Raw genomic sequence first — 23,782 nt, 5'->3', positions numbered from 1 at the left:
CCTTAGCACAATGGTGATGTAATGGTTATTTTCAGAGATGGGCAGAGATGAGCACTTTACCCTTTTTTGCCGGTCCACCCTCCTTCTGTGTCCTGGGTACCCTTCCGTTCTCGTCCCTCTGTCCTTATTCATAAAAATAATCGTCTTCCAACCACCGCCCGCCCCCTCTAAAAAATTTTGTTTCTGTCAGTCAGTGAAATGGTGTCCTGACTCCTTTGGCATTATCCATCATACTACATGTGTTGAACCACTAGAGGGCAGACGATACCTGTGCAATGTGACTGCTGCACATGAAACACGTCTTGGTTGGTCTTGCTTTTTGAAAGAACACAACTCAACACGTTCAGTCAGTACTAGACCTGGTTCGGGACAAATAGAGGGATGGATGAAAACCCACTTCCGTCCTTGCTTAGTCCGTCCTTTTTAAAAGACTTCTTGTCCTCCGTCTATCCATCCACAAAATTGGCGTCCGTCCATTCCGTCCCTGGGAGGGAATGCCCATCTGTGGTTACTTTGGTGCTATTTTTCTAACCCGGAAGTAAGATCCCTGGTTCACTAAACTCCTGCTTCCGCCTGTGTGGCTGCTGCGCCCTTTTCATGACGTCATCCTAAAGCCGGCTGCTGTGCGCACTGCCCACGAAACAGTAAATAGAGCCCTGCGTTCTTGATCCAAATTAAAGTGACAATCTTTATACAGCATTGATGTACTATTCATCCATGCACATGGTAGTGTGTAACCAGTATGTTTATTTTTTATACAACAAAATACACCTGACATATCGTGCTTAAAAATGAAGCTAATGGTAGTGCATTAATGCCAATATTATGTCAGCATGAAGATAGCGGTTTGATTTACTTAAAGCTCTGGCCTCTCTAGCCAGTTTGATTCTGAGAATTGTTCCAGTTTTAAGCAGAGCTGGGCAGTCCGTCCCTGGGCTGGAGCCCCCGGCCCGGCCGGATGCCCATTTTTGGGGCCATAGCAAACCTGCTGTGTATAGTGGTTTGCTGGTCTGCTTTTATTTTGAAGGTCGTGAAGGAGGGGAAGTGTGGAAAATAAATAAGTAACTTGTTGTCTGCAACTTCTGGCCATCTGTTGGACCCAAATAATTATACAATACAACAAAACCAACCCTGGGGCTCGCAATGGAAGTAAGCACACGCAGTTGAAGTAGTGAAGTACTAGTGGCGCATTTTGAAGCGTGTTTGAAGCGTGTCCACAGCGGGTTTGAATAGTAAATTAGCCAGCTAATGAGCCTCTGCCGTTAGCATCCCTCCCAAGGTGGCGTCAATCACGGACACTTTTTTTTTTGGAGGGGGCGGAACGGGACGGGGGGGTGATCATTTTTATGAATAAGGCCGGGGGGTCGCGGCCGGAAGGACACCCAGGTCAAGGGTGGAGGGTCGCGGCCGGACGGGCAAAAAAGGGTCAAGTGAACTGCTCTGGTTTTAAGGTTTAATCTCCCAGCCAATCCAGTTTTGTACTGATCAAGGTTCACCAGGCAGTCCTCTGAGAAATGATGATCAGACAAACAGCTGGTGAATCGTCTGCCGCCAAGGAGACCGGCGCCTAGGCCACGGTGCCTGTTGATAGTGCTTCTTTCCCAGATACGCTTGTTTTTTTTTTTTGTTTTTTTTTCTCTATTGCTAAGACACATTTCTCAGAAGCTGCTCTCCTTTTCTCTAAACTTGTTCCAAGTTTCCACAAAACCCAATTTTCAAGCTACATTCACAAAACCCCAGACTATGCTTGCAAAACCAAACTTTCACCACAGAACAATTCCATCTGTGGCCAAAACAGAACCCTCACCTCAAACAGTTCAATCTGTGCTCAAAACTGAATTATGCTGTCAAAACACTACTGAGCAGTCAGTAAACACTATATAGAAAAATAGAAAGCACAATGCTCAGGTCATGAAGCTGTAAAAATAAATGTTTATTCTTCACTGTAGTCTAAATGCATGTTGCCAAAAAAGTATGTTATTTAGTACTTGCGCATATAGTAAAAAAGAAAAAAAGGACAACGCAAAGCTTTAACTTTTGTACAGTACAAAAACAAAAATTCTTGTGCACTTAGCACTTGTATACAGTAAATTTATGTAAATATAAAGTACAAAAATATATACCGAATACTAAGGCCTAAAAGCAGTTAGAATAACCCACCATGACAATATGAGTACATTGCCACAGTAATGTACTGTAGTCCTGTAACTGTAGTATAGTCATCCAGTAATTGCTGTTAACATTACCAAAAAAAAGGAAATTAGCTCTTCTCTTTTCTAAATCTTCGGATTATGGTGGACACAGTGAATCTACTGATGTTTAGTTGTAGGCTACCCTTTTTCCGGCCTCCCTCAACATGGTCAATCACAGTAGGTCTGATTTCATCAGATATGCCAGTTTTTTGTGTTTGCCGACCACCACAACAACCTCTCACACCAGCTTCTCTCAGTTTCTCTCCAATTTAGTGCCTCTCAAACCGGTGCTCTCTGAACTGGTTTATGCTCCCTCATATCATTAGCCACAAGTGTGATCAATTTTAAGTTGTTGTGTTCAACCGGTGACACTTGTGCTTTTGTTGTGTTTGACTTTGCTAGCTGTGCTAATCATTATGCAACCAGGGTGCATCACGATGAAAATGTGTTGGCAAGTTATGTCTGCACAGTGGAAAAGTGATCATGGTTTTGCCAAATCAGTGATTGATTCAATCAGTGAGTTCAGGAAACTGAGCATTTGGTTCAGACAATAAGGTCTAAGAGAAAAGAAAATCATTTACATTTTTTAATGTGTCTGCTTTATGACACTCCTTTTTTTTTTTACCTTTGGACTGAGGACTGAACTAGGCATGTGCACGATGAAACAGGTGATACCTATCTTGTTCCTGATTGGAGCAATTGCAAGTGTTACCACTGATTGTCCCCGCTCTACCCTGCAGTGTAGGGTTCCATCCGTCCATTATCTAGCCCGCTTGTCCTCACAAGGGTCACGGGCGTGCTGGAGCCTATCCCAGCTGTCTTCGGACAGTAGGCGGGGGACACAACCGAACTGGTTGCCAGCCAATCGCAGGGCACACAGAGACAAACAATCACACACACTCACAGTCACACCTAGGGGCAATTTAGAATGTCCAATCAACTTACCATGCATGTTTTTGGAATGTGGGAGGAAACCGGAGTACCTGGAGAAAACCCACGCAGGCACGGGGAGAACTTGCAAACTTCAGTGTAGGGTTGAACTTCAGAAAGTTGACAGACTTCCAATGTGTTCAGATTTCAAAACAATTTAACCCACACTAAATGGTAGGATTCAAACTTAAATGCAACTAACATTTTGTCCAAGCATGGTGAAAAGGGAAGAAAACAAAATTGTTCTCCTTTGCAGCTGTATCTTCCACATTTCTCTGAAGACTTTGCACAAGGTGTTGGAGTGTGTATGGGTGTGGAATTTCTTTTTCCAGAAGAACATATGTGAAATCGGCTGAGAGACGGCTCACCATCTCTGTTTTAATTCATCCCCAAAGTGTTTGATGGCCTTGAGGTCAAGGTTCTTTGCGACTTCTGCACCAAAACAAACATTCCTTCATGGATCTTGTTCTGAGCATTGGGTATTGCTGGAAAACAAAATGGTCTTCTATACAAACTGTTCCCACAAAGTTGTAAGAAGAGAATTGTTCATAATATCTTAATAAGATGAACAACTAAAGATTCAGCGGTAATAAAGTGTGAAGTCCAACTGTTAATTGATGAAAATGTCTGACCAGACTTTTGGCGGTGTGGTGTGGTGTATTTTGAAGTCATAGGAGTTGTTACTGCTTAACAAACACTGCATCTGTGAGGTACTGTTCACCTACATGTTTGTTTTGAGTTGTCAGCAGCAACGAGTCAGAAAATAATTTCTTCCATGGCAAAGGTATTTATCATCATCATCATCATCATCAATATCCGTCTGTGAGTGTGATTTAGCTTGGTCTTGGTTTACTGATCCAGGAATTATGAAGGTGAATGGGGGGCAGTAAGCAAAGACCTGCTCCATTGTGGCTGCCTCCGTTTTTTTTTATGGCTTTGCTGGAGAACATTCATTACATTCACCTTTCCTCCTGTGAATTAACTTTGCTAGCTCTGTAAGCATCTTACGCTTGCCTCCATGCTATCAAACACATTATTGCTGCTGAAACAGATGGCGCACACTTGGAAAAATCTCATTGGTTTCAGTCCCTCATATTAATATCGGCACGAAATGTGGTTTGTATTTATTGGAATTTGAATTGAAACATTATTAAGTGGTCTTCAAGCAGATTTCACTTGTCTTATGGCTTTGGAATGTATTGATTAGGTTAATGTTAATGTCTTCATGGGCCTCGCTTTGTCCACGAGGGCACAGCCATGCTGGAACAGAAAATAGCCTTCTCCAAACTGTTGCCACTAAGTCAGAAGTACTGTATAAAATTGTCCTAAATGTCTTAGCTAAGATGAATAATTAAGATTCAGAGTGCACTAATGAGTTCAGGCGGACTCTTTATTGACCCAATTATTAAATGTTTGTGTACGTTTCAATACTTTTACTTTCCAAATTTGGCAAATAAATTACTATCACAAGAGCACCGACTTCATCCTCAATTGTGCTACACTGCATGGACAACCCAACTGTTTTTGGCGCCATACACAACCCAGCTAGAGACCCGATAAAGAAATTGGCTGTAAAAGTCAGTGATGATTTACAAAATGGATTACAGTAATCCCTTTCCCAGCCGCTGTGGTTTTGGATGTTCTCTGTTTGTATCTTGCTGGTTTTCCTCATCTATTTTTCAGAAGGAATTTTGATGAATACCTGCTATTAAACAATTCCCATTTCACAAACACAAACATTCAAATGTATCGAGAACAAGCTTGCCACTGTTAGTGTGTAATGCTATCCGCTTAAATTATTCTTAAATTATTATTCATGTTAACATCAATGTGACATTGAGTTATTGCTGAAAGCTGCTCAATAGATTAAATTGGTTGCATCACTTAAACATTTTTGGCAGGTTTGTTACATCATGGATCTTTTTGGTGCTTGATGTTGTAAATATCAGTCGAACAAAAATTCAGATAGAAGGTGCTTTTATATCAAAATTTTAAAGAAAACAACAGTGGTTTGGGGCTGCACAGCAGAAACAAATAACTCCAAAGTATTGGGAAGTAAGAAATATCCAACAGGGAACTTATGAAATCCAACTTCAAAGCTTTCCAGTCAAAACAAACAAAAAACATGTCCGTCATCCTTTCTAAGTGTCTCATTTAGCACATTACATTGAAGTTGGTTCGTTTGAAAACTAGTTCATTTTTCGTTGAATATCTACTTTGAACACACGCTAAGACAGGGTTGTCGAACTCCAGTCCTCGAGGGCCACTGTCCTGCCTGTTTTCCATGTCTTCCTGCTGCAACACACCTGTTTCAAATGATCAGCTCATCAGCAAGTTCTGCAGGAGCCTGATCTTGATCCCGATCGTTTGAATCAGGTGTGTTGGACGAGGAACCCTCTAAGACATGCAGGAGGGCGGCCCCGAGGACTGGAGTTTGACACCCCTGCGCTAAGATGAGCCAAAACCAAGTCGTGTGGGTGTGTATAAAAATGACAAAAGAGATACGGTACCCCTGCGTAGACAGGCAGCATGGAGCTGCTGTAAGAAAGTGTCAGTGGTGATCTGTGACAGTAGAGCACCAGTCAAAGTGAAAGACTTCATCGAGAGGCCTTTCATTCAAGCTAGCACCGCCACTGGTGACAATGTTTCTCCAGGGAGCGCAGATATTGAAGCCCGTGTTCGTTTCAAAAGCTTGTTGGCGAGTCTTTTCTCCTGTCAATTATGCTGTAAGTAATCAAAACAAACTCTGTTGCTATGTGTTGTGTTTCTGCGGCCATTCAATAAGAACACATTGACTCGCCAATGTCTTCAAGTATGTGACACGTCTTCTTGTAAAGTTTACGCCTTTGGAACTCTTGTTAGAAATGCAGTGATGCACCATATCGTACGTGATTATTCCTCCCCCTCTGTCTCAGCGGGTCTGTCTGTGGAGGTGTCAGCCACCTGCTGACCTCTCAGGGGCGGAAATAAAAGCAAAGGGGGAAAAACACGATTTTTATAGTATTCCGTTGAGGCGGGGCTATAAAATAGCTCCCCTCCGCTTCGCCGAGGAAACTGCTTTTGCTGTGAAAGGCAAATGATCTCAATAACATGCCATCGTTGCACAACTGTACAAGGTTGTGAGATGATTTCAGTGTGTGAGTCGCCATATTGACTTCCTTCAACCTTGAGCGTGATAGCACAAAGGAAGCAGAGCTGACAAAGGCATTGTGCACACATTACTGCTTCCTTTGTATTGTCCCTAATAGTTCCCAGGTTAAAGAAAAACAACTTTGAGACTGCATAAGCACATACCGAGGGACAAACAGCCATTCACCCGTATATGCACACCTACATGTGTAGACGAGCCTTCAATGAATTTAACATGCATGTTTCGGAAATGTGGGAGAAAGCCAAGAGTGGCAGGAAACAGCCCACACAAGCATGAGATTCGCAAATCCACAGGTTTTTTTTTTTTTTTTTGTCATCAATATTGAAAGACTTTTTAATCCTAGCAAAGCGGTTAGCCACCAAGTGTGACACTCTAAAGGCACTTAACATTTGTTGACAAATCAGTTTTGAAGTATGCATTGACTGCATATATTGTTGGGCAGAGCGGGCTGCCTTCCTGCGTGGGAATCACTTGTCGCCGTAAATCCATATTTCAAGTAGGTCTTCTAATATTGTCTGTGAAATGTACCCTTATTTTTCTTCTTGGGCATTAGGCGCTTGTGTTGAATTCTCACTGGGACTTTTCCCCATTGCAAAGAAACCTTCCAACCAGGTCTGTTTATTTTACTCATTTGCTAGCTTGTGCATTTAATATTAGCGTTACGCGACGGAGACAACTTGATATGCGTTAAGAGTCAGTCATAGGTGAATGTAACGGAGAGAATGCGGTCAATTTTCAAAATAAAATATTTTTCAGCCTCGGATAATAAATAAGTACTGTACATTTGGCTTTTATCTTCATTTGTGTGGCCCGCCACGGCCCGGTCCCCAATCACCGGGGCCGGAACCCCTGATTTAAATGTTTAATTTTGGAGAAAAAAGGCAAATCGCGGATCTCTCAAATAACGTTTTTTTTTCCTTCATTCAAAACACACCATGCAAGAAATAAAACTGCTGCAGTGAGTCAAAATGTTTTTTAGATCAAGAAGACAGGGGGAAAAATGAAATTGCTCGATTCGGAGGGGAAAAAAACAAAACAAAACATGATGACACTGACTTTGTTGCATCCCCTGACTTTTTTTAACAGCTTGCAGTCTCGGAGGGATGGACTTAACCAGTGACAAACAGTATCTGCCATCAATTTGGCTGCAACTTCCTCTGATTGCTGTTACTAGCTCAGCATTGCACGTTGCAGCTTTGCTTTAATTTCCACCACGACTATTTGCAGGCCATGATATTGACCTTTTACGTCTTTCGTGAAAGAAGGTTTTAGTTTTTTTGTTTAACAGCAAGATGCATTATTATCTTGCAAATTACAAAACGTCCGTTCAATCGATGGAATCAGAAAAGTGTCCAAGATTCCTAAGTACATTTGTGCATTCCTGGAGGTGGAATGACTGCCATCTCCGTTATACATTGAACTGACATGCAGTCCCATATCAACGATAACTGCAACTTTGCATGTATTTGTTCAGGCAGTCACCTTTAGGAATCACATCGCGATGGCACCAAACAACAGTTCCAGCATCATCACCTTGCCCAATGCAGATTCGCAAGTCATCACTGAATATCACTTTCAAACATATATTTTTTTCTGTTTAGGTGTTATTGATAGCTTTTGTTTGGCTTTACTGGACGAAAAACTCTTTTTCCTTTAGGTGGTTTCTTACACATAGAGTGACTCCAGTTTCCGCCCATTTGTACCTCATTGCTATTGAAGTGAATTTTCTATTTTATAGACAAAACGCTTTAAGTCGCTCTAAGGTCTTCCTTGGTCCACCAGGACGCTTCCCTTTTGCAACATTCCATGATATTACTATCTAAAAGAAGTTTTATAATTCTCAATTTTGTTTCAAATGACATTGCTTGTGTTGGAGCCGTGATTTACGTCAATCCACTTGGTGTAACACATTTTTGCGCTTCTTAAAGCCATATTGTTTTGTGTAACATCTGTGATTTGCTGTTTTTCTGCAAAATCAAACATTTAAGTGATCATGCAGGAGCGATGATTGATTCCATCATTTTTGCCAGGGGTTGTAAGTTCCAACTTTTAGATGCAGGCTCAATTTGTCAATTTTGTCCGTATTTTTCTGGCGTCGGGCCGAAACCTCATAAGTCACATTTTTGTGAATTACATATTTTTTCAAAAATCTATACTATTGGTCAGTCCACACGCGTGGGTGTACTTTTTCACATTATGGAGCAATCTAAAGTGTTGAACAAACTTGCTATTTTTGGGGTCTTCTGAAAAGTGACTAATTTGGAGGTACAAGGTTTTGGCTTGATGCCAGCAATTTGTTTTTTCATGCAGACAGCAAAACCACCAACAAGATGAGAGATACTATAAAAACCGGAGGCGGCACGGTGGGGACTGGTTAGCACGTCCGCCTCACAGTTCAGAAGTCGTGGGTTCGATCCCGGCTCCGGCCTCCCTGTGTGGAGTTTGCATGTTCTCCCCGTGCCTGCGTGGGTTTTCTGCGGGTACTCCGGTTTCCTCCCACATTCCAAAAACATGCATGGTAAGTTGATTGGACACTCTAAATTGCCCCTAGGTGTGATTGTGAGTGCGGATGTTTGTCTTTGTGTGCCCTGCGATTGGCTGGCAACCAATTCAGGGTGTCCCCCGCCTACTGCCCAAAGACAGCTGGGATAGGCTCCAGCACGCCCCGCGACCCTTGTGAGGATAAGCGGTATCGATAATGGATGGATAAAAACCTGAATAAATACTAAAGAAACATGTCATTTCAAGGATGAATTGGGAAAAAAACCACAAAGTTTTTGTTCAAGCAGACTTAAAATGTTAAACCATGTTTTTGGTTCCTTCTGTTGATGCCACAGTTTGTGAAGATGCTCTTAAGTCTTTTAAAAGTTATTCAGGACCAATTAATCTTCAGTCATTCCGAGTGTCCTTTTCCCTCAATGCTTATGGGAGACGAGCCCTGCTGCTCCTGTTTGGAGACTTTCTAAAGTGCTTTTCACAGCCATCTAAGGTCTCTGGATACTTTGGGGAGCTCAGCTTAACTGACAGTTCATAGAGCGTTTAATGTTTCCACACCAAAGAATTTGGGTTAATGCTGCCAATTACATGTGCATGGTAAAAATCTGTGAGCATAATCAAGCGTGCAGGCAAACTCTTCATGTTAATTCTGTTTATTTTCTTACATCCTATCTGTGACAGAATCGACAATCCCGAATGAAATTGCCAGTCAGCCGCACGGAAGAGGAGGCACTGCTTTAATATTCATACTTCTTCTTGTAATGAGTGAGTCAAATGTCAGTGTTTTTCACGGCGGAGGCGAAGTCCCACCTGCGATGAGCATCCAAATGAGAGCTCACAAACAAACATGAAAAGACATTCTTGTTATGTATGAGTTCCAGGGATGGCTCAGGGTTGCACACTTGGGAGAAAAGCCTATGGATAGAGAAACACAATAACCAGTGACAATGGGGATTTAGGTGAGCAAACCCCCCCATCCCTTTAAAAAGGTCTCTATCGATGACATCCAAGAATTGTGTGTGCTTTGCTGATGTTGAAGGTATTTTTTTTTTTTTATCTGTTTTTATAATCTGCAGCCAAATGTGCCTCCCTGGATGCTTTTCTTTAAAGTCCCTCCACTTCCCAGCAATCTCAATTCATGATTTAAAGAAACAAATAGTGCCCAACTCAAGTTGTACTCCCCTTGTCGTGCAAGGCAGAATGCTCAAGATGGATCTTTTGGCATGACTCCATCACAGCTGGGAGAGCAGGTGGTGAGGAGAAGCCCTGGGGGACCTCCAGTGGAGCAGACCTGGCCTGTAGGCAGCCTCGGGTACTGCCACCATCTTGCCAGGCACCAAGACGGTTAGCTCTCTCCTCTGATAACTCCATCTTTTATCAAAAGAGAAATATGTTACATTCCAGCACTTTTGTATTTGTTTATTCCATGCTTCTTTGCTTTGAGTGCTGCATTAGGTTCATTTACATCAAATGCAGGTCCATCATTGTACTAAGAAAACCTCATACAGTTGGATTTTTTAATAGTCTCTGTTTTCTCCTCCCGATCGTCGCTGTCATGTGAAAAACACTTATCTCCATTTTTTACATTTTCTTATTTTTACATGAATCATGTTTCCGCATTACAGACATCGCATTAAAGTGAAAATTTAAAAAGTTTCCAAAATTGGAGATAAGTGTTTTTCACAGGACAGCAACGAATATAATACTTACTCTAAGAACAGTAACAAAATATTTGTATTCCGTTACTTTACAAGGCTGACTTCCACTTTTTGTTATTTTCAAATTCAAACGACTAATGGGCTTTTGGGTTTTTTTCACATGACCCCGACGATATACTACTATAAGTATGTAGCCAATCAACCGATGATTCAGCTGTTCCATTTGTCGCTGGATCTGTCCTTCAAAACATATATTCAGACCAAGAATGCCCTAATTTACTTTGCGTTTGAGGTTTTCAAATTGCCCTGCCTTTGCTTTTATGAATTAAGTGTGGGAAAATGAATAATGTACGTAATGTTTTCAGCATGTGTTTAAAGGCATAGGCATAGTCACGTCTGTCATGTTCACCGTCATTCGAATTACCATTTCCATGTGGGGTTAACATGTTTGTTTCAATGAAGGATAGATAGATAGATAGATAGATGGATAGATGGATAGATAGATAGAGAGAACTATTCATTTTGTCATTTCGTGAGGGAAATTGTCATAGCACCATTATTCACAATTACACCAATAAAAAAGCAACTATAGGACAAAATAATAAAGCTAATAATAATAATGATCACAAAAAGCAGCATTTGAGGGGTCTCAAAGAAAAAAAAAGAAAAAAACATCAATGTGAACCAGAAGAAAATTTGACAGACGATGGTAGCTGTTGACTGTAATAAATGTCAAAAGTATAAGTGGGTGCCCAAAAATTTGAATATCGAGGGAAAGTCAATTTATTTCAGTAATTTCTTTAAAAAAGTAAAAGTATAGTTCACCACACAAAGTGGAATATTTTAAGCCTTTATTTGTTTTAATTTGGATGATTATGGCAGAAAGACACACATACACACGCACACACACAAAATAAATAAAAATCCAGTGTTTTGCAAATTGAAGTAAAACCGAAGAATTAAAAAAAAAAAAAAAAAAAAAACACATGAGCACTGCAAACTGTTTTGCAACATGAAACATGGCATTCTGATTCATATTGCATTTATGGAAAATAGCAAAATCCACCCATTTTTAGACATCTCACGGGGCGGCCATTTTGTCACTTCTGTCAAGTGAAAATGACATCACAGTTGCTCGGGGCCCGGATAATGACCAATCTTGGCTCAGCTTCAGAAAACAGGTGATCTGTGATTAGTCCTTACCTGAGCCCTGAGCAACTCTGATGTCATTTTCACTTGACAGAAGTGACAAAATGGCCGCCCTGGCTAAAAATTGGTGTATTTTGCTGCTTACCTCATATTCCACAAAGGCAAAATTAATCAGAATGCCTTGTTTCAACTACTGGGCCTGCAAAGAACATTTTCTTGGAAAAAAATAGGTTTGGGTTGACTTCCACTTTAACCACAGAAATGTTGGCCTTCTGAAAAGTGTTTGAAAGTAATATGCCCTCAGTAATTTGTTGGGCCTGCTTTTGCATTAATGACAGCATCGAGGTGGCATGGGATGGAGGCGATCAGTCTTTGGCACATTTCAGATGTTATTGTCCTGTTGGCTGCATGTTGCCCATGTCATGCAGTCTCCTGTATGTGCTGGTTCTAGATGCACCGACACCATCCTCAGTCCACCCATTACGAAGCTCCCGCAAAATTCTTGGCAATCCTCTCAAGGCCGCAGTCATTCCTGTCACTTGCGCACCTTTCCCAGCCAAGTTTTCCCCTTACGCCCTTTCACTTTTCATGTACTCTGATACAGCACTCTGTGAGCATCCAGCTTCTTTTGCATTTTCTTTGTGAGACCTTTTCCACTTATGGAGTGTGGTGGTTTTCTGCACAACTGTCTAGTCAGCAGTCTTGCGCAAGATTCTGAAGTGTACTAAACCAGACTGAGACCATTTTTTAAAGACTGAGGAAAACCTCTGCAGTTGTTTTGTGTTAACAAGCTGCCAAGATCGGGACACAGGAAGTCTACAATGTTGAACTTTGTCATAATATTCAAATTTTGTAAGATACTGGATTTTCTTTTTTTTTTTTTTACTTTTGTGAGTTAAAAACACCAGTAGGCTATGTGTTTACCACACAAAAAACTCTTTAATATGCTGAATATATGCACAATATATTGCACAGTGAATAATGTTGATTGCACACGTAGTACATTATTGCACAGTGTCCAGGAGAATCTTACCCACACCTAATGGGGAATTGTTATATGGGTGAATGCTGAATGGTATAAAAGATTTTCTGAACCGTGCTTTTCCAGCAATGAAGCGGAATAAAACAGTCATGGAGAGGATGTGAAGGATTGTCCAAGATGGAGAGAAATTTGCTCAGTGATGTCCACTCCCACACTGAATTAAATGTCTCCATATTTAGTCCTATTTTGTCACCAGCCTTTGTGATGGGTTTATTGATGCTTTTTAGGTCCTTGGCATTTATGCTACCCCAGCAGACAACAGCAAAATAGATGGCACTTGTTACCACACTGACAGAACATCTACAACATCTTCTTGCACACTTGCCTCCTCAAGAAATACATTTTGCTCATTCCCTTGTGCACAGCAATTTCCACCAAAATATTTCAATATACTGTCGAACACAGTGTTTTGCAAAAAAATGTGCACAGTAATTTGCCAAACATCTTTCAAAATACAATATCTACTGTATGTACTGTACCTCCTTGCATTCTATATTAGAAATGTGTTCAGAAAGTAATTGCGCACAAGCAGTGGTGCTTCAGCAACTTGTTAATTGATACAAGGGCACAGTGACTTTCGAAACATCTTGCACTATTCCTATTAAAACCGTGGTCCTTCATAGTTTCTATTGCATCCCCCAAGATGTGAGCATTGGAAAGAAAAACCTTCCCTGTGTACTCTTTCTGGAAATTTCGTGTGATTTGTCCCACTTTCACTGTCACTTTGTAAGGCCTTTAAAATCCATTCAATTCACAAATCTGATATCACTTCTTCTGTCCTGTTATCTTTCTACATGCTCTTTCCGAGCTTATCAGTCCCCGGCTGCCATCCTGGATCACAGTGCTTTTGCTATTCCCTATGATGGAGCTGGCTACGTCTCCAGGCCCAAGTCCAATAGCGGCAGCATGTCCACCTCAAGGGGATCTCAGTCACATCTTTCTTCTTCCTTCTAAAGATGTCAAACATTTTCTGTTTGCTCAATCCCAACCTTCTCTTCTTTTTTTTTTTTTTTTTTTTTTTTTGAGCCAGCTGCTTTTATTTGTGGAGTAACCCAATTCATCTTTTTTTGTCATACAATCTGTGATAGAATCTGTGTTGTAAAATTCTAACAGAAAAAAGATGGAATATTGCTGACACTGTAGCTCGCTTCCTGTCACAGAGCCTGTCACAAGGCACGCCTGCAAATAAATCGACACCCCAGCACCCATTTTAGTCGATTAAGATAATTTCAAGGCAACTATTTCAGCATACTGTCAGAAATATTACAGCCTACCACCTTTTTGTGCAGTGTAATTAGTCTTGGTCACAGTCTGTACATTCTATTGAAGGAGTCGGCATGATGTCACTTCACAGTAAAACCCATTAAGAAACAAAGGCAACAAACAGTTTTATTATTCGTATTCTTTTTATTGCTATATTTGATTTTGGGGGGGGCTAATACTTTGGTGTCCTTTCAAGGAGGATGGCGGAGGATTGTACATGAAGCAATTGTTCACACACATTTTTCAGTCTTGATGGAAAGAACCAAATGCATTAAGTATTGAGTAAGTTTTGCTTCAAAGTACAATGCCAAAACTGAACAGAGGAACCACTGATTTCGAAACACTTGAACAGATTAAATACCAGTTATAATTTGTTCCAGGATTACACTACCATTTTCATAAACTCCTTAAACTCACAATATTACTAGTGTAGCAAGTGTACAGGAAGTGTGAGCCACTATGAAAACGAAGCATGAACAATATGGTGTGTCACATTTTAAGGGTACAATTCATTTTACACAAAAGGGAGTAGGAACCCACGCTCCCTACACCAAAGTCAGATAAGTGTACCACTACACCTTCAGCAATCTTTTAGATTGTAATTAACACTCTTTTTTTTTTTTTCATAACCAAAATATGTTGTCAAATGTAGAGTACTACAACCACAGTGAACACAACCTTTAGAGGTTCCACTAGTTGTACATAGACTAAGAAAAGTTTAATTTGGTTCTGCTAAAGTTGGCAGTGGAGTTTACGAGGAGTCTGGTCTTTGTTGCAAAAAAAAAAAAAATCACCTTTAAGATATAAAAGCTGTTGGCTTATGTTTTGTTTTGTTGGGAAAAAGGGTCAGATTGGGTGATGTACTTCTGTCTAAGAACTTAACGTATTGATTGAACCATAAAGTTAATCATCTATCTTAATACCCAATATAATGCACTACACATCGAGCAGTGTACAGAGATATCACTGGAGGTTCGGATAAGAACCGCACAATTACATTTGTCATACAATTCACTGTTGGGCTCTTTTATGTGATCATTTTCACCACCCTGCTGATGCTTTCATTTTGTAGTCGCCCTACCATTACGGGCATAATTGCTTCTTCAAACTGCCTGGAGATACACTTTTGTTGCAAAATTCCATTAGCACACCACAACACTCTGCCGCGGGGATGAACGAGGCGAGGGAGGTAATCCGAGTCTTGGTTATTATTCTTTGGGTATAAATAAAAAACGGACACTTTCCTACTCTCAGCTTTACATTCAATGGTGGGCATGCCGTGGCTAAAGGCTTTCTACAAGGGGAGCTTTAGCCTCCCCCAAAATTTGTAAGAATCACAGTTAACCAATAATTTCATACATTAATCCCGCACTTCCCAACCAAGTTGCCGTCGGAGATCATCGGGGATGCCCTGCAAAATTAACCAATTCATTTAATGCAAGGTTTCACAAGTTATCAGGAGGATCAGGATCGTTATCGGGCTTCTGCAAAGCTTGCTGATGAGCTGATCAGCAGGCTGAGTAGTGGCTCTCGAGGACCGGACTCGGGCACCACTGCTCTAATGTGTCTGAAAGTATTTATTAATTACAAATATATCTCAATTTATCTGTCTATGCCAGTGATGTATAATCACTGGCCCAACAATTAAATGCTTTTCCATTAGATTGCTGAAGGCACAATAAACCTGTATAACCACACGAACAGTGTTGCCACAGTAAGCTTGAAAAAGTAATTTACTTTACTGATTACTTTATTTTAAAAGTAACTTAGTGTTTTTTGTTCATTGATAATTGCATCCCCATTAACTCCTGTGATATACAAAAGCTATTCTTCGTGGGGTCACTGTACTTTACCGATTGATTATTTAAAGTAACTTGAGTTAGATTACAAGATACTTCATTAACTTGTTGAATGCCAGCCACTCGCAGCGCAGCTAAGCCCCTGAGTGCCAGACATTTTCGAGGATTTTGACCCGTGATGAAAGCCTACAGAATATTGTGTTTTATCGCTATATAGACATGGGAAATATGGGAAATATCAGACTGTGAGTATTCTACAGTAGAACATAGGCACGTTTCACAGAAAATCCTGTTTCTGGAAAAAAAAACGGAGAAATCGAGGGTTTGTAAAAAGACTTATTTCAAGTGAAACTTCAACTTTGACACCAAAATGTTTTGCTTTTATGACATCTCAGATATATAAACTGTACTTTTAATGTAAAAAAAACAACAACAACAACAAAAAATAATAATAATAATAATAAAATAATTCTAAAAAAGCTATTTTTATGGCAAAAAACAATGTATGTTCAAGTATCTTTTCAAAATTTGCAAAAAAATGTATGAACTTTGGGCGGCACGGTGGTCAAATGGTTAGCACGTCCGCCTCACAGTTCAGAGGTCGTGGGTTTGATCCCGGCCTCTCTGTGTGGAGTTTGCCTGTTCTCCCCGTGCCTGCGTGGGTTTTCGCCGGATACTCCGGTTTCCTCCCACATTCCAAAACATGCATGGTAGGTTGATTGGACACTCTAAATTGCCCCTAGGTGTGACTGTCCTACTGCCCGAAGACAGCTGGGATAGGCTCCAGCATGCCCGCGACCCTTGTGAAGGTAAGCGGTATAGATAATGGATGATGGATAAACATTGTGCTACATACTACAAGTGCGTTCATGTATGCGTGTGCGATATATATATATATATATATCCATCCATCCATCCATTAGCGATACCGTGGCGTGCTGGAGCCTATCCCAGTTGTCTTCGGGCAGTAGGCGAGGGACACCCTGAATTGGTTGCCAGCCAATCGCAGGGCACACAGAGACAAACATCCGCACTCACAATCACACTTAGGGGCAATTTAGAGTGTCCAATCAACTTACCATGCATGTTTTTGGAATGTGGGAGGAAACCGGAGTAACCGGAGAAAACCCACGCAGGCACGGGGAGAACATGCAACCTCCACACAGGAAGGCCGGAGCCGGGATCAAACCCACGACCTCTGAACTAGCAGCAGTCGCCCTTCACGGGTTCGGTGATTCTGCCGACGCCGAGCCATAGAATGACGCGATGCGGCTCATGACCCAAAGTCAGAATTGGCTAAGTACGTCTAAATTGCAACATTGAACCAACAACACACAAATGCACATATCCAGCTAATATTTAGCTTATATCATACGTAGTTGCAGCATATACATTAATACTGTACATACGGATACATTCTATGGTTACAAAGACTGCTTCGATAAGATAGACTTTCCTTGCTTGCCCTTAAAATGCAGCGTTGTGTTTGTCATATATATTTTCTTTCTGAAGCAAAACAAGGTTAGCCAATCAATTGGTGTTCAGTAGCATGCTTTTAGTAACAGCTGAAAGACGCGCGCGCACGTGCGTGTTTATATGTGTTTGCGTGAGTTGAATCCAATGCTTGTATTTTCAATTGAAGGGAAAGTCAACCCAACCTTTTTTTTTTCAAGAATATTTTCTATGCAAGCCCACTAGTTGAAACAGGGCATTCTGATTAATATTGTGTTTGTGAAATAGTGTTAATAGACTCGTTTTTAGCCATTTCTGGGGGCGGCCATTTTTTCTTCTGTCGACTGAAAATGATATCACAATTGCTCACAACGACTAATCACAGCTCAGATTCAGAAAACAGGTCAGCCGTGATTGGTCGTTGTGAGCAGTTGTGATGTCATTTTCAGTCGACAGAAGACAAAATGGCCGCCCCCAGAGATGGCTAAAAACGAGTGCATTTTGCTGCTAAAGGTATATTCCACAAACGCAAAATTAATCAGAATGCCGTGTTTTCAACTAGTGGGCCTGCTGGGAACATATTCTTGAAAAAAAAAATGTTTGGGTTGGCTTCCACTTTAAGGTAAGCCATTTTAAGCTATAAGTCCTTATTGTAGTTCAAAGTTTTACTCTGTATTCTGTTGCACAAGGAAACTGAAATGTTGTAAATGCAACATAAAGTTTTACTGCCAACGTAGTATATATAGCAAACTCCCAAATGTGAAAATGCATACTTACTTATACTTTACACTTACTTAAGGAAAGATGCATTCTTAGAATGCCCCGTGTAGCGTGTTGTGTGTTCGGCGTTGAAAAGATCACCCTTCGTCAGACAGAAAAAATACTTCAGAACGTGTACTTCTTTTGGGAGCGACAACTGTCAGCCCGTTTATTCTCTTTTCCCTCTTGTCACCCTACTCTTACATCATCACTCTGCAACACATCCCCCTTAACGCTTACACCCCATAACATTTTAAGGAGAGCTTTTGAATTCTTGTTGCTTAAAAAAAAAAAACGAAGCCATTGTGTTTTTTACTCACGTCAGAAGTTATGTAGAATGTCATGGTCAAAGTCATATATCCAGCTCCAAAAACTGCACAAATCCAATTTAGTCCGTGATTGATCACTATGCCAGCTACTTAATTACATGGCCAAACGAGGCTCAGAAGAGATGTAGATACACAGGAGCTTTTTCCTTTACCCTTGCTGTAAACATACATGCTTGTGACCTTCCCAACCGCAAACAGCCTTGTAGAATCACTTGTATGTAACTGCTTTATAGAAGAAAGCATGCCTCCCTACCTTTAATGATGTACACATAATACACAATAATCTGCTAACTCATCTTCAGTCCGGAAGATAAAATTTCCTCGATGAGCAGAAATTGTTACGATTTGTTTGCTGACCTTTTTGCACAGAAACCGCCCTCATCTCAGACAGAGAAGACATTTTGTTTGTATCAAGAGAGTATGCTTTGGTCTTATCAGACAAATGGCAGGATGATAAGACAAGGTGAGTTAGTTAAATACACACATCTTATTCATGTTCATTGTGAGTGTTGTTTGATGTGACGTGACAGTCAGGACATGTAAAAAAAAAAAAAAAAAAAAAAAAGCCTTTTCAGCCATCTCCATTTAGTGACTGTCAATAAATATTTAGTGACTCAAATAAGCAAGGATATTTGTCCACCTCATTGTGAATTGTTGACCTATTCATTATATGTGAAGAAAACATTTCTACGGATGTTTACGTTCTTATGTTCACAAGTAACATTTAGCGGTGTAATAGATTTTGTTTTTCTAGGTTTCTTTAGTGTTCTGTTTAGTTCCATTTCTGTTGGCTTGTTTAGGACTCTCAGCTGTTGTCAAGCAGCTTTTTGAAGAAATCTTTCATGACTAGTTGAATATGAATATTTTGAAAAGTATTGGTAGCATGTTGGTAACTGTCAAAACATCAAGAAGTTGTCTCAGACGTTTATAGACTTGGAATACTAATGCTCAAGAAGTTGTCTCAGACGTCTTTAGACTTGGAATACTAATGCGAAAAACAAGGCTGACAACGTAGCTGGCTTCCCTTTTCATTTATGCATTGAGACATATTGCCTGACGTATTTGTTTACCTGTGCAACAATAGGTGAAAACTTGATTGCACACACAAACAGAAGTAGAAGCTGATCTACAAACTGGGCGCATTGCACTGCATCTGTCAAAACTGCAAAATTTCCATGCAATTCAATTTGGGCATTGTGAAAGGAGTAAATGAAAATTAATTAAGCATCAAACCAGAGACAAATAGCAATGGCTGATTTTGTGTCTTTTAACCCATTAGGAGCCAGAGTTTTTTTTTTGAATGAAATATTCAAATTTAACAATACTGCTGTATTTCTAAAGGTTGCAGGGATAAAGTCATACTGTAAATGCTGGTTGGTGCAAATTTGCTGCTTTGACACTCAAAGGGTTAATACCACATCTGAAAGGCAGGTGCAAACTGGCATCCCAACAAACAAATTTTGGTTATACGTTAGTAACATTTCCTGGAGTTTACGTTTGGTCGGAATTTGGATGCTCCTTGGTTGCAATGGCAAGTTGTTGTTGCGTTCTCTAAAGACTTTTGGTTTTGGTTCTGACTAACCTTTGGATAACCAGTGGCTAACATTTCCAAACGGTCATTGTGCATGCTTTTTATTCACTAGCATAAGTACTGAAGGAAATAAATTAGTTTTATCAATACCTGGAGCTGAAGACCCCTCCTAATTAGCCCCTGTACATGACATGACTACAACAACCGACACAATTTCAAATTGGACCTGATTCATTAAATGAGTGCGTGACAGACTTGGAAAACAGGCTTAATTCTCACTATGTGTGTCCAGGTCAGAATATCCACAGAATTAGCAGTGGTGGAGGAGCTTGTCCACTCAACCACTTGAAACCAAAACCATGGCTTTAATCTCCTTTAAAAATTATGTTTGAAGCTGGATCTTGTTTTATTCCTATTGTCTAATGATTGGGACGTGTCAACCGAGACAGAACTAATGTCAAAAGATAAAACACATTGAGGACAAAAAAATATTTGGAAAAGTCTGCAAAAGTGGATGAGTGGTTTGCCAAAATGTTGTTTGCAGACTGGAGAACATTCATTTATGCAGACACTTGACGGATGTCAGTTGCCCTGATGGGATGGGGAAAAAATGCTAGGGCATCACAACCAGCCGCACTAAGGTGCTGGTACATGAGAGCGAAGCAAGGCTACTTGACACAGTGCAGAGGAAAGTAGGACAAGCTTCAACCTTGACAGTTCACAGTGACATTTTTCAGTTTGACTATTTGGTCTTACTCGTGTGTGTGATCCAACAGTCTTAGAAAAGGTTTCAGAGTTCTTGCCGAGCAATCACACAAAAGCCCAAACAAGTGTGCATGAATAAAATAAAAACACTTTCATGCTAGAATTAGTTTGCAATGTCTAAAAACAAAACGTGAAGAGATATTGGATGTCTGTGTCTTGTGAAGGAGCTTCGTTTTTTTAGTCAAAATAATAGTGCAAATCATATGCAAATATTGCAGCAGTGTTGCAACATGCCCTCGGTGCAATTGGCTATAACTGATAGCGTTAGTCTTTATCTTCTCCTAATTCCTAACACACATTCAGAGTAGAGCACCGTTATGTAAACAAACAAACAAACAACTTGACCCTTTTTTGCTGCTCCGTCCTCCGTCCGCGAGCTTGGTATCCTTCTGGCCTCATCCCTCCATCCTTATTCATAAAAAATATCGGCACCGTTCCGCCCTATGCCCCCCACCCCCCTTGAAAAAAATGGTTGGATGTATGTAAGGAGACAAAGTGAACGAGTCGAGAGCTATAATGTAACTGTATTAATTAACAGCGGTCATGATTTATATGTCAATGCAGCGGATGTGAAATAGGTCAGCGTTGAGACTTCTGAATTAATGGGCAAATTTATGTAGCCAATAATTTGATGTATCCTAACGTGATTCATTAAGTCTCCCATGTTTACACTTCATTTATTGCTATTCTTTTTTTATGGCTATGTGAATGTCCGCGGTGTCGGTGCAAAGGTTACAAATACCAGCTGATTGTCATCTGTCATTTTACCTGAACCGTCAATCAGGAGGAGCACACAGCCCGTTGATATGTAGCGATCTTGTAAGCAGCGCAATTTGGTTTCTGAGAGGCGGCAAAGTGCCGTTGTGCGCATCGGCCAATAGCGCTATGCATTGTGGGTGATGTAGTTAATTATAGTTGGAAATTACTTTGAATACGTTTTATTACAATTAAATTAAATGTGTCCTTAGTAAATACTGTGCTATACATTTTCAACAGTGGCAATGAGTTGACAGTAGCTGTAAATATATATGTTATATAATAATCGTTTGTAATGTAATTTATTAGTATAACATATGTAATTCATTAAAAGATAACTGAATCATTGTGAGATCATTTTTATCTGTTTCGTTCAGGTTTATGACGTGTGGTCCTTTGTTCAATTAACAAACAGACAAACACGAGTTGTAAAATTGTGTGCTTCTGATGAGCCTTTTCGGAGGGTTTACAATAAAATATCCGAACAGTCAGTCTCTGAACGGATGGGCGGAGACGCCCGGTCCAGGGAGCGCTTCCATTGGTCAGCCCAGGAGTCAGGACAAACACCTTTTTATTCTGTGATGGAGCAAGAGAAAGCATGTCACATTCACACAGGTGACAGAGCAATCTTGGCTTTGCATTTATATATATACATGTATATAAAATACATTTCCCTTCAATATCTCTACTATACTTGCATACTTGCATAGCATAGACACATGATATGGGTGAAATTATTGTTGTCTTTCGATAGAAGCTTCAAACCCAAATCGGTGAAGAGACCATAAAAGCAATTTGATGACATGTTACAAGGAAGGAAGTGGAAGATTTGACTACAGTGAACTGAATGAACAGACTGCCAGAATGTGGCTCTGCAGGAAAATGTACATTTGGAGAAGAAGCAGCAACAAATTCTTGAACTTAACTTTCACTGCGTTGATTAAATATAACTTGACATGTTTTCCACTGAGGAAAAACCTGGCCTCCCTGTGCTCAATATCCCTCTCTTCCACCACCACCCACACACACATCCACCTCCACTTATCTCTAGGGATCTTCAAGACCTCCAGGACCTCCAGCACACCAACTTTCAATCCGCGACTAAGCCATCTTAATTACAGCTGGCCACTGGCTGCAGTCAAACTCATGAATTATGCTCGACTGTCCGCAATCACGCCGTTATGTCATGTGATAGCTATCAACTGCCTCATTTCACTTAGCTACGGCTCACCAGCGGAGGGTGTCTCGGTTCTTTAGTGGAAGATGGATCGCCTCACACAGCCTAAATCGATATGGACCTCACACAATGTAGGAATTAAGATGAAGTTAAACTTCTCTTGAGTATGAAGAAAAGGATTCAGACTGCAAGAACGTGCTCTTAACTAAGATGCTAGGCTAGCCAATGGCAGAGCAGCGATGAGTATGTTGCGTTCATTAAACTCTGGAGCTGCGAGTAGCAGCCCATACTGCTAGTAGCAGCCCATACTTTTACCTTCCGTATCCTAAAATTTCTTTCGTAACTAGAGGCAATATTTTCCTGTTGATGCGTTTCGTAACTTGAAAATTTCATATGAAGGGACGTTCGTAAGTAGATGTACCACTGTATATGTATGTGTTACAAAATGTACTTACAAAAACACTACACCTAGTGTGTGCCACTGAATTAGCATGTGGATTCTACCCAGGGATGGACAAGGTTGAGCAGAGGTTAAGATAAGGTAACATGCTTCTGGCATTGTTATCTACACACTGCCCTTAAATCCAATAGCAAGCTTCCAGTCTTCTCAATCATGCTGCATGAATGAATGTTCTCCCTTTCAGTCTAAATGATTTTTTTGTAATTATTATTTCCCACACGTATTATTATGTAAACATTTGAGCAATCAGTTTGAAAAGCTGAACAGACTTTCCAAAGGGATTAAAGAGATGCATTGCTTTCGGAAATATGGAAGAGGGTGTGGCGTCTCAACGTATGACTTCTCACAACACCATCCCTCATCATTTGTGTTACTCCAATATAGTAAATTGCAGGCGATCTCTGTTCATGCGCCCAATTACAACGCCTCAAGAGGAAGCTGCTAATCACTGCAATTAACTTCCCTCCAATTAAGGCTTTGCTTTTGGTTGTGCTTGAATGGACCGCACAATGCTGAGAAATTAATCCATGCTCAGATAATGAATCTGATTGACAAAGCATAAAGTCATTAACCTTTTGACTGAGTGAAGGTACCAGCAGAGATGGTTTCAGCGAGCTAGAGGCCAATTGTTTGAACCATTGTTCACTTTCTCACATTATTCATTTAATGGTTTACAAGCTACCAAGTACCAAGCGTGTTTGAAATGAAAATGCCGTTGCACACTGCGTAGCCCATTTATTTGACCGTCTGTGATGAAGCATTCAGCATCATGAAGTGCTTTCATGCCAAATCATTACATTTTAGTGAGTACTAGCCATTTTATCAGTTTGAAAACATCGTTTAAAAATCCACGTTTGGGGCATGTCACTGGGC

This window comes from Filicampus tigris, chromosome 1, assembly GCF_054856515.1.
Source record: "Filicampus tigris isolate MCC_2025a chromosome 1, RoL_Ftig_1.0, whole genome shotgun sequence".
Lineage (NCBI taxonomy): Eukaryota > Metazoa > Chordata > Actinopteri > Syngnathiformes > Syngnathidae > Filicampus > Filicampus tigris.
This window is presented reverse-complemented; position numbering follows the sequence as displayed.